The sequence below is a fragment of the Lissotriton helveticus genome, chromosome 12 (assembly GCF_964261635.1).
Source record: "Lissotriton helveticus chromosome 12, aLisHel1.1, whole genome shotgun sequence".
In the NCBI taxonomy this organism is placed as follows: Eukaryota; Metazoa; Chordata; class Amphibia; order Caudata; family Salamandridae; genus Lissotriton; species Lissotriton helveticus.
In genome coordinates, this window is record NC_136073.1 from 867,173,614 (window position 1) to 867,183,711 (window position 10,098).

Genomic DNA, 10,098 nt, shown 5'->3' on the forward strand with positions numbered 1-10,098 from the left:
GGGGTTAGAGGCAGCAGACCCGGAAGCTGAGATCGGTCCTGGACCAGGGTTCAATTCCCCGCCTCGGCGGGTCTTGGGCTAAAAATTCCACGGACTCGATAATTCTCGCCCCGGTGCCTCCTCGACTCTCGGGTGCACACTCTGCGACTCTGGGCAATAGCTTGCTTAATCTCCACAACGGCCCCTCGCGGCGGGATGCCTGACTTTCACCTTGTGGATACCCTGATATCTCACAGGGGAATACCAGGACGGGTTCCCTATGCAAGCGCCGGGACACCCACTGCGGGTAGCTGTGCGCTATAGAAGCTCAACTACATTTACATTTACATTTATACCGTTATGAAAACACACACAACAGCACAGGGTTGTGGTAGTGCACCCCTGGACTCAGACAACTGGAGGTGCGGGTGGACAAAAAACGCAAATCTGACGGGCGATGCAGTGCAGGGCGCCTACTACGGTGGGGTCGGGGCGTGGGTGGTAAACAAGAGCCACCCAGCGGCACATGACTGGGTGGGCACCACTTGAAGAGGTGCCTGTGAAGAGCAGTCATACCTGCATGGGGGTGGAGGTCTACCACTTCAGGTAAACAAGGGGGCTCAGAAGACCGGATTCTAGGGAAGGCACCCCTGAATGAGGTATAAGGCACTGTATGGTGCGCCATGCCTTGCAGCGTCGGCTGGACTACCACTCTAGTGGGTCAAAATTAGTAACAGGGTGCAGACAACTTAATAACGGTAAGTGGATGGGCTGCACTACCCAAGGGTGGCCAGTGGGAGTGGCGAAGTGTAGGGAAGAAGCCCATAGCAGGAGTTTAAAACACAGAAAACATGCTTTTGGATCGGAGGCTCACAGCCGGTAGAGAGTATGAGGGAAAGTGGTGTACCTATCTCTGTCATGCAGAGAAAAATTCTAAATAATCAAACGGCAATATGCCCACACCTGCCATGGAGTACAAAGTAAAGCGAAAACCAGCTAGCTGGGTCGGTGAGACCCCTGACAAACCTGGGACATTAAACCTACCCACTGTAGAGGCGGAAGGTCACATCTGCCAGGGCAGAGGGAGGAGAAACCTTTAAGGAAGCGAGAGGGTGGGGCGAAAATGCCATGGCTAGCAAGAAGCAGGAGTCAGATAGTACAGAGCCAACCATGAGAGTAGAAGGGCGATCCTTGACACAGGTGGGACATGACAGACAACTACAGAAGAGACAGGAAACCTACATCTCGTGGGGAGGAGAAGGGAAAGCGACTTCTGACAGGGTGCAAGTATGCAAAGTATACCAAGTATACCATGGCGCATTGAGGTGTGGGACAAGGGAGGCACTTGCTTTTCACAGTTGGTGGATATTTAGAGCAAGGGGCTAGCAGGGATGGGAGTAGTAGGCATCGCTCACTCAATGCGGGCTGACCTGTCTGATAGGTTCCTAGGTGTGGCTCCTAAGCAGGTTACTGTCATACACCTGCTCCCCCATACGGTTAGCAGTCAGTCGATGCAAGGAATTTACCTCGACTGACAAGCAGGAAAGTGAGGAATCCTGGAGCTGGATCTGGAAGCTTTGGCTCGCCCACTAGCAGCGGTAGCCATTGGTCATATTTGCAAATAAGCCATGCTATTGTGTCTGTACTGTTTACACTACATAATGCTAACAAAATAAAATAATGTGTACCCGGCTTGGCTCTTCAGCTAGAGTGGATGAATAATGCCTGCTGGGATGTCACATGGTGTTGGAGGTCCTTCGTGGAAATGCTTGTTTGGGGAGCTTTGATAGTTTTTTTTGCAGAGTTTTATATAGCGCGAACTTGACCCGAATCGGGTATCAGAGCGCTTTACATAGCACCAGTTACGTTACATGAAGACACACATTCATTTTTGTTGGGCACGGGGAGATTAAGTGATTTGCCAAGAATCACAGGATGTTTGGCATTGTCACCGAGACTCAAACCCAGATCTTCAGGTCCGAGGTCGAGCCCCCTAGCCGTTAGGCCAAGTTCTTTTGTAAACTATTGTTTCCCCCCACCTTGCAGTTTCTCCCCCCCCATTCTGTGGGTGGCGATGTAACAACCTAGAACTGACACCTCTACCCTGTGTAGCCTGTGTCCTCAGTTGTTCGAGTAGCTTCGGAGAGGGACCAAAGTCCTGAAGTTATCTATCACTTGGCAAGTGAGAGCTCTGTGGCAGAGTAAGAGATTGATGCAGAGTGGCATACACAGAGGGATATCTCCCACGGGGCTTGCAAGGGCTCAAGGTGGGGTCCATTGCGGAAGATGATTTCCAAGCTTCCTCAAACTAATTTAGCACTGAGGGTGTACTTTGATTCAGGCTGCTGTCAGTTAGTGGGCTGTTAATGAGCGACAGGATGTTGGAATAAAAAAGAGAATGATTAAAGAAAAGGCAAGACATTGTAAATGGGACAAAAAAAGCGATGGGCAGGCGAAAGTTGGGCAAAGTGTTACAGGTTAAGGCACAGGTGGAGGGCAGAGTTCGGGGGACGAGAGGAAAAGTGTGATGACCATGGGTGATGGGCCATATGACTTTGCTAAAGAAACAAGCCACAAAATGAATAAAGGGAAGAAGCGGTGAAAGAAATAAAGCTGCGTGCTGGGGCTGAGCTGGAACGTCGTACAGAAAAAAAAAGTAGTCCCAAAACAATGTGATAAAATGATTGCTGCGCATGTTTAGCAGTACTTAGTTGCTGCGCTCGTGGAGGGCTATTGTCAGGAAGATGCATGACACATGCATGCCATGGACCAAATGGGAGAAGGGATAACGGATCGACGTGGGAGCAAGCAAATGGTGGGCCTATGAGCGGGCTGAAGCCCACAACAGTAGATACAGCATGTCTCTCTCCGAGACAGCGCATGCGCGCAGGCTAGAGCAAAGTCCTAAAAACTGGAAATGAAGACTATATTTAGAGACTCCATCCTTCTTCTGTAAATGGTCAACTGGATTATATTCCGAGTAAATGCTAACCACAGTTCGCAGTGCTCCACTGCCTATTCTACAGGTTTGCGATACATGTATATTACACTAAGAAAAGTGTACGGGTGAGGTATGTGCGCAATCTATATCAACATTGATTCTCAGTATAAAATGATCACGCAGTCTTAAGAACGACGACTAATTCCTTCACCGGCCTGGTCGCCCCCACGCTCCTCGTGCCTCCTGCTTCCTGTGCCTTACCTGCTTCCTGCTGCCTGTGCCTTCCTGCTCGCCTACGCCGACTGCTTCCTCCACAAGTGCCCCAGCCGCCGCAGGGCCGTCCGCACTCGTTTTTCCCGCCGCTGCCTGCCTGCGGCCCCACCCCCCCGCCAGCCAATAGGCTCCCACGCTCCCGCCTCTCAGCAGACCCTCCCTCCCGGCTCCCTTCTTAAGGGGACCCTGACTCCTCATCTGGAGCGACCACTGCGCCGTCACCGGCCTGGTCGTCCCCACGCTCCTCGTGCCTCCTGCTTCCTGTGCCTTACCTGCCTCCTGCTGCCTGTGCCTTCCTGCTCGCCTACGCCGACTGCTTCCTCCACAAGCGCCCCAGCCGCCGCAGGGCCGCCCGCCAGCCCGCACTCGTTTTTCCCGCTGCCTGCCTGCGGCCCCGCCCCCCGATAGACTCCCACGCTCCCGCCTCCCAGCGGACCCTCCCTCCCGGCTCCCTTCTTATGACGCCCCCAGAGCGACCGCGCAGCGGACGCACCGAATGAGCGCCGAAGGTGCGCCAAAGGTAAGCCCGTCTGCGCCCGTCCGCGCCTGGACCGCGCCCAGCGCCAGAAACCCTGGTCCCCACCGCCGATGCAAGACTCCACGACAGACCTACGACGCCACCACTCTCAACGCACTCAATACCGGCCGGAACCCTGCCTGCTACCGAGCCACCCCGAGACGCACCAACGGACCCTTCCCTGCAAAGCCTGCCGCTTCACCTGCCACCGGACCTGCACCGCCCCCGCCGACTCCAACAGCAACCACTTGAAGTGCATCCTGCTGAATACCCGATCCGTCCACAGGTACGCCGTGGAACTCTGGGACCTGCTTGATGCAACTACACTGGACGTCGCCTTCCTCACCGAAACCTGGATGAACGCCTCCTCAGCGCCCGACATCGCCACAGCCCTCCCGGACAGCTACAAGATCACCCGGAAGGACCGTGTCAACCAGACCGGAGCAGGCATCGCCATCGTACACAAGAACACCATCCGCATCTCGACTAACTCCGACAAAACTTTCTCCGCCGCCGAGCACCTGCACTTCCAGATACACACCGACCCCAAAACCACCCTCCGAGGCACCCTTATCTACAGACCACCGGGACCACGCACGCAGTTCAGCGAAGACATCGCAGACTTCATCAGCCCGCACGCCCTTCCCTCCACCGACTACATCCTCCTAGGGGACCTCAACTTCTACATGGAGAACAACAACGACAGAAACACCACCGCCCTGCTGGACAACCTCGCCAACCTCGGACTCAAGCAACTGGTGGACACCCCCACCCACTACGCCGGACACACGCTTGACCCTGTCTTCGCATCCAGCAAGCACGTCTCCTTCAGCCATGCCACCGGACTCCACTGGACAGACCACAGCTGCGTCCACTTCAGCTTCAGTAGAACTACGACCCACCTCCATGCGCAACGGGTCCCCCGCCGCAGCTGGAACAAGATCACCGCCGAGCAACTCACCACCTCCCTCAGCCAGAACACTCCCACCAGCACAACGGACCCCAACGTAGCAGCCAGCAACCTCACCAAGTGGCTGACCGCCTGCGCCGATGACCTCGCACCACTCAAGAACCCTCCGAGCAAACCAAGAAGCAAGAAGGCCCCCTGTTTCACCGACGAACTCAAGGAATCCAAGAAGAACTGCCTCACCCTCGAGAAAGCCTGGCGGCTCAACCGCACCACAGACAACTGGACTGCACTCAAGCACGCCACCCGCAAACACCATCAACTGATCCGCGCCACCAAGAAGACGGCACTCAAAGAACGACTGGACAACAACGCCCACGACAGCAAAGAACTCTTCAGCATCGTCAAAGAGTTCTCCAACCCCAGCGCCGGAACCAGCGACATCACTCCCACGCAAGACCTCTGCGACTCCCTCGCCTCGTTCTTCCACCGCAAGATCGCCGACATACACAACAGCTTCGACTCACAGACCACGCACCCTACCACCGAACCAACGCCCGCACCCTACCACCGAACCAACGCCCGCCACCACCACCCTCTGCAACTGGACCCCGATCAGCACCGAAGACACCACCCGCACGATGAACTGAATCCACTCCGGAGCACCAACCGACCCGTGCCCACACCACGTCTTCCACAAAGCCGCCGCCATAGCACCCCAACTCCGAGACACCATCAACGCCTCCTTCCACACCACCACCTTCCCGGAGAGCTGGAAGCACGCCGAGCTGACCGCCCTCCTGAAGAAACCAACAGCGGACCCCACCGACCTCAAGAACTACCGTCCCATCTCGCTCCTTCCTTTCCCGGCCAAAGTCATCGAGAAGACCGTCAACATACAGCTTGCCGCCTTCCTCGAGACGAACGGATCCCTCGACCACTCGCAGTCCGGATTTCGGGCCAACCACAGCACCGAGACCGCCCTGATCGCAGCCACTGACGACATCAGAACCCTGATCGACAACGCGGGAAACAGAGGCCCTCATCCTCCTGGACCTCTCCGCAGCGTTCAACACAGTCTGCCACCGAACCCTAGTGAAGCGCCTCAGCAACATCGGAATCCGAGAGAAAGCGCTGGAATGGATCATCTCGTTCCTCACCGGAAGAACCCAGAGAGTCCGCCTCCCTCCGTTCAGATCCGAGGCCACCGAAGTCATCTGCGGCGTACCACAAGGATCTTCTCTCAGCCCGACCCTCTTCAACGTCTACATGAGCCCCATCGCAGCCATCGCACGCCAACACAACCTCAACATCATCTCCTACGTCGACGACACCCAGCTGATCCTCTCCCTCACCAACGATCCCACCACCGCCAGAGCCAACCTCCACGAAGGGATGAAAGACGTCGCCGACTGGATGAGAAACAGCCGTCTTAAACTGAACACAGACAAGACGGAAGTCCTCATCCTGGGATCATCACCCTCCGCCTGGGACGACTCCTGGTGGCTCCCGGCCCTGGGCACCGCCCCCAAACCTACAGACCACGCACGCAACCTGGGCTTCATCCTGGACTCCTCCCTGTCAATGACCAGACAAGTCAACGCCGTTTCTTCCTCGTGCTTCAACACCCTGCGCATGCTCCGTAAGATCTTCAGATGGATCCCTACTGAAACCAGGAAGACCGTCACCCAGGCACTCGTCACCAGCCGACTGGACTACGGGAACGCCCTCTACGCCGGAACTACAGCCAAACTCCAGAGAAGTCTCCAACGAATCCAGAACGCCTCCGCACGACTCATCCTGGACATCCCCTGACACAGCCACATCACCGAACACCTGAGAGAACTGCACTGGCTCCCCGTCAGCAAGAGAATCACGTTCAGACTCCTCACCCACGCACACAAGGCCCTACACGACCTGGGACCCAAGTACCTCAACGACCGAATTACCTTCTACACGCCCACGCGCCAGCTACGATCTACCAGCCACGCGCTCGCCACCGTACCTCGAATCCGCAGAACCACCGCCGGAGGAAGATCCTTCTCCTACCTGGCAGCCAAGACCTGGAACTCCCTCCCCACTCACCTTCGACGTACCCAAGACCATCTCTCCTTCAGGAAGCAACTCAAGACCTGGCTGTTCGAGCAGTAACACACCCCTTCCCCTCAGCGCCTTGAGACCCTCCCGGGTGAGAAGCACGCTATATAAATGCCGTGATTGATTGATTGATTAGTATGGTCATTGATGGGTCATTAATTTCCTCATATTGCAAAATTAACTGTAGTATATATTAGGCAGAGGAGGTCCTGATCTATAAATGCTGAGTTATGATTTAGTGTGCGAGTCAATTGAAGAACTAGGGAATCTGATGTGAACCTAGTTGTCTCACATCAATAAAACAAATAGTATGATAACTATAAAACTATATCATCCTCAGTATTTCCTTATCACTTGCAAACATTAGGGTGCTTAAACACAGACTTACAACCAAAAATCAAATACTGTGAAGGTCCCATCATATGCAATTTTAGCCCCTCCCCACGCCTTCCATTCCGTTCCAACCGAATGTGTGAATCCTTAAATGGATGATTTTTCGTGTTAAAACCAAATCTAGGTGCAAGTGTCCCCCGCCATGAATTGTGAAAATACACTAGGACCCTCTTTTTAATTTCAGAAGGACTGGGGCTTGAATTGACATACAGAGCCAAAGTGAACAGAATGGCTGTGCAAAGTCACCCCCATAACATAGTTAAAGCACACTCCGGAGTAGGTTAAACACACTCAAAGACCCCTGGCCTAACTGAAAAAGAAAGCAACACAAGAGAAAGAAAGAGTAATATAAAGGAGCGAAAACAACTTGCAAGAAAGAGCGACATGAGAGAGAGAAACTAAAACAAGAGAAACAGTACAGAAACAGCGAAAAGCAAACACCACTCAAATTACTTTCATATTTCACCATACTAATTCACCACTAATCCTTTATGGGTTTCCGGAGTAGCGTGGTACTCGCCAAAAAAAGAGCTTCAACACCCGATCAGGGGTTAGAAGAGCTATATAAATACAAGCCTTCTTTCCTCTTCTAACCTTCTGCTATCCTTCCGAATCCAAATAACTGACTAACATATCCACCACTTAAAATTTACTTGCATGTTTCACTATACTATTTCAACACTAATCCTCTATGGGTCCCGGAGTAGCGTGCAACTCGCCGAAAAAGCGTTTTGACGCCTCATCAGGGGTAGTAAGCACTATACAAATGCAATTACAATACAATACAAGGAGGCACAAGAGATAAAGCAACACAACTGAAAGAGAAAGCAAATTGATGTATTCAAGGAGAAGAGGGCAGCATTAGACAATGACATCGACCATGCATTTGGAAAGAGCAGAAATGAATAAAGAGAAAATAAGAGAATACTGATTATGGCATGCATGTTCGAGATAAATTATTATTCTCTTTTCAATTCAGATTTTTTCCTGTTTGGTAGATTTCCAGATTATATGGTTGAATATATTTTATAACCCAATAACAATTATTGAAAAAGAGAAACTCAAAGAAGGTGTTAATGAAGAAAAGAAAGACTGGATGAAAAGTGAACAGGATGGAAAAAAGCATCAGAATAAAAGTAAATGTATGCAACAGAAGATTATAATGAGTCTAATAATATAACGTAAGATAGAAAAAATAGAAGTGAGAGTGTGAGTCATGGAAGGAAATGAGAATATCTGAGCAGTGAAACCATGGCTGGCAAGCAGTTCCATATCACGTGTGACAACTTCTATGATTTCTGTTTCTGTAGGCAACAGTGCTTTCTGGTGTTTTGAGTTGCATATTTGTTGTATTAAAGGTAAACTACAAGTTCTAGACTGCAACATACTGTTGCTTAAAGGCCATCACTGACAGGGGCATCCCACATGACACAGGGCCACTTGAGAACTATGGTGCAGATTTACAAGCCCCTTGCGCCATTTTTTTTTACGCAACAGCAGCGCAAACAATGTGGCCAATTTACAACATGACACATCTAGGGAGATGTCACGTTGTAAATCCCTGCGTAACATTATACCTGCACCAGGTATAATGTTTGCAGGCAAAGCGTTAACACGCAGAAAGCCATATAGAATTGACACAGTGAAATTTACATTTCACTCTACGCCATCATTGCATCAAAATCTCTACGCCTGCTCAGACCAGGTGTAAGTAATGACCCATGGCTTTCAGTATGAGACTGACCGATCTGTTGTGGCGAATCGCTGGAGTTGCATCACTTGCATGAGCAACTCCAGTAATGCGTCACTTTTGTGTCAAAAGATGCGTCAGAAACATGTGCGCCATTGTATTGTAAAAGCATCGCCTCCATAGTGGCGCAAGGAAAGTTGGCACTGGAGCAAGGAAACTGACACATCAATGCAGATGCGTCAATTCCTTGTGAATCTGCCCTTCAGTAAGCAACAGACGGCGGACGCAAGTAGAAGTCACTAGTGAATTCTTTAGTCATTATTTATTCATCAGGACAGTGCTTTAAGCCTAACCACATGACTGCTATAGGATCAAGCTGTCTGGCACTGTGAATTCTGCTCTGCCTCTCCATGAATAAAACACAAACAAAAATACACTATCACACAAGGGTTCCAGAGCTATTGAGTTTTCCAGGTCAATGGATGAGTAGCTGATCCAATTAAAGGTTTTTGGATTTGCATTTTGATGCGTGTAGAACTCAGTGGGATAAATAGAAGAACTACAGATCCCTGAATGTAAAGCAAAATACGTCTACTGGGTGAGCTACCCACACATGGACCAGAGAAACTTGAGAGCTTGGCTTCCTCAAGTCTTCCCAGATTCGCACAAATGGACGGTCAGATGCAGAATGCGCTGCGATGCAACAATATTGGTGCTTGGCGCTATACAATAGCGAATAACTTACCTTTACCACCTGTAAACCCAGAAACAAAGCAATAGAATTGTACTGTAGTAATATCCAATGCCAATAACCTCGTCTAAGTAAATCCTTTATTGAGCTCCAACCACAATCACGAGACCCCCATCGAGGCTCATGCTCAACTGTCATCTCACCCCAGGTGGAACCCTTCAAAGACAAGGCTCCCCTGGTAGCTATAGCAACGCTTTGAGCAGCTGGGCAATAAATGATGTAATGCATCAAGACCAGAGCTAATACATGTATATAATGGAATGAAGGAAGAGCATGTATAAAAGATAAGAAACAAACACAGAAAATAATAGAAATATAACACTAAAAATGCCACAGAGTGTAATGTCATGTACCCCAAGGGTGGCAGTGCAGTACCCCTCCTGTGGGTGACTTTAGCCGGCCATAGCACTCACCTCCGTCCTCCGGTGAACTCTCTTAAAACTCGTGCCGGCTCCCTATGATCGCTTCCGACTGTAAACCACCGGGGACAACTGAAAGCAGCGGGAGCCAATAGGAGAGCTAGCCTGCTTTGAGTGACTGGCAAGGGGAG

At 51.2% G+C, this 10,098-nt stretch overlaps 1 protein-coding gene across 2 annotated transcripts in view; it reads right to left on the reverse strand.

Annotated features, from left to right (window-relative positions):
• MPV17L2 (MPV17 mitochondrial inner membrane protein like 2) overlaps positions 1 to 10,098 on the reverse strand; it is a 31,117-nt gene extending 21,019 nt beyond the window's left edge. Inside the window, exon 1 of one of the 2 annotated variants that reach the window (XM_078670731.1) lies at positions 9,962 to 10,098. The gene's annotated coding sequence lies outside the window, so the exon portion shown is untranslated. Of the gene's footprint in view, positions 1 to 9,901 lie in introns of both variants that reach the window. The other variant, XM_078670732.1, reaches the window with a different exon arrangement.